This window comes from Diachasma alloeum, unplaced genomic scaffold, assembly GCF_001412515.2.
Source record: "Diachasma alloeum isolate Michigan unplaced genomic scaffold, Dall2.0 Dall_scaffold_01050, whole genome shotgun sequence".
NCBI classification, from domain to species: Eukaryota; Metazoa; Arthropoda; class Insecta; order Hymenoptera; family Braconidae; genus Diachasma; species Diachasma alloeum.
This window is the reverse complement of record NW_021681162.1, coordinates 59335-61878: the sequence shown is the minus strand read 5'-3', so window position 1 is coordinate 61878 and position 2544 is coordinate 59335.

The window sequence follows — 2544 nt, the reverse complement described above, 5'->3', positions numbered from 1 at the left end:
CTTCGTTCAAAGAACTCGAGAGGAAACGAGATTTCGAAAAGATGTGTCGAAAGCCCCACCCAAAATCATCACACAGGAGAATATAATTCCCCCGTTATCCTCTCTATTTTTTTGCCTCCTTCACTCTTGAATTGTTTAGAGAGTGTATATTTTTTTCTATTTTTCCACAAATATCTCGAAATGGAGTGGTTTTAAGGGAAAATGCGTTTACCGGTTTTTTGTAGCGGAGAAAATTTCCTATAAAATTTTTTTTTGACATTTTTGTCCAAAATCACTCCTTTACAAGATACTTGAACAAATAATCCAAAATTTTTGTTCTCAGAATATCTAAAAAACGACTGGTCCTAGAGGAAAATGTATTTCAACTTTTTTTGTAGCTGATCTGATAAATTAATTGGGTGGGGGGAGGGGGAGGGTGCATTGGCAATCCGAAAGGAACTCCAATGAACCAACTATCCCAATTTCAAGAACAGCACTGAAAGACTGTTATTTTCACTGACATTTCATGTAAACTCGACTCACGATTCCCGAGAGAATAAAAATTTACGGATTTTTAGCCCCATATTTAATTTGAAATTAAATTAAAACATTTTGAATAGACTCATGTGAGAATTATCGTGAGACTATTTCCACTCTGTTGAACTCAAACAATAGAAAATCCAGAAATATCCTATTTCATTATCCCCGCAAGATAACACATTTCCGTAGCGGTTTAAATCGTCTCACGTGTCTGATAGCGATGCACCCACACACGTGAATGAGACAGAAAGGAGAATGGAAGATGTGGGGGTGTGTGGAAGTCGGAAAATGCCAGAGAGGGTGGTAAAGTAATTTATCAGCTCAAGATCGGGGTTGGGGATTTTTGGAAGTGGAATGAACTCTCGATGGAGATTTTTTCGAGTTTTTTCTTTGTAGAATTGGTTTAGTAATAGAGTGGTGAAACTTTCGGATCCTATTAATGTCATTCTCGGCCTTTTTCACATTAAAATAACATCCTCGCTACATCCTCGCTACATCCTCGTAACAGCGAGGATACTAAGTTGCCAGGGTTGGTTTGGAGAAGTCGGAGCTGGAGCATCCCTCATTTCTTCGTCTTCACTCGGTGGATTCGATGTAATCCATTCTGTCCATTCTGTCCATTTGCCCTTCAAACCATGAAGAGATTAGATTCACATTGGAGTGATCCATCTTCTAGTCAAAATTTTCTGCAAATTCTTACATTTAAGAGAAGTGTGATGGAAGGAGACGAAACCACTGACTTTCGAAAAATTCTACAAGAACTTTTTGTGGTTGTAGAAGTTTATACCATTTAATACCAAATATAGAAAAATATCTCATCATTAATATCTCAGAATATGAATATACGTTTTTACTTACCTCATCGACACCTCTAAATCGAAACTAATACTTTCAATCAAACACAAACCATAATCAGAACTCTGATGAACTTCACCACGGTGTCGACGCCGCGTCTCAGCGAGCAATGTACTGAGAACAAGGACCTGTGATGCCCATCGCTACGAATTGGGAAAATAGCAGGCGTGGTCAGTGCCAAACCCAGCCAATCAAAAAAATGCAAACGCACTCACATGACCGAAATTTATTATCCACTATAGGCAAATTACTATCCCGAAGATTTGATCAATTCTCGTGAATGATGAAGAATTGAGAATTTTATTTAGTAATTTTTTCCCCTCGTTACCTGTTATCCTAATTGAATAATAAAAAGAAATAAGTGGCAACATTGAAATCTGAGGGGGGTGGGAGGGTAGGGCTGACGTTAGAGCTAACTTATGCATTATTATATTGCAAGTCTCATTCTCGATGATCATAATTTTGTAACGTGACATTTTCGTATGGGGGTTAAAAATGGCTATTACCTTTGCCCTTCTTCCCATTCATCTAGTTAAACTCAAAAATGCAAAAATCTATAGGCGCCAGGTAATTTTTAGCCGGAATTACCAAACCGGATGAATCTACAAAACCAATTTTAATTGATTCCAAAACCTCAAAAATGTACTCAAAAAGGGAGAAAACTAGATTTCTGGGGAAAGGTAACGGTCCTTGGTTCGCTCATTGTGCTAGGTTGTGGAGAGAGGGGTGGATTTCAGGTGGAAACGGGTATTGGGTGGCCAAAACTACAAAAAAGGAAAAGAAATCGACATCGTCCTTACGTGTTTCACTATTGAAAGTTGAAAATTAATAATTTACATGATTTTATCTTCGCATTGATCTCACCAAAAAAAAAAGGTATAATAATAACTAATTAAATAGCAATAATGGAAAAAACAACTTGAATCGGAAATAATCATTTGAATTCTCTTATATAATACAAATATTAATTTGGTCGATTAACTCAAACACCAGTGAGGTCATCAAATTCCTCATACCACAATGTATATGAGAAATTATCGATTAATCCCGAAATACTCATGAATGTCGAGAATTGAGGGGAACGGTACGCGAATTCCCGTGAGAAGAGAGAGAGAGAGAGAGAGAGAGAGAGAGAGAGAGAGACAGAGAGAGAGAGAGAGAGAGAGAGAG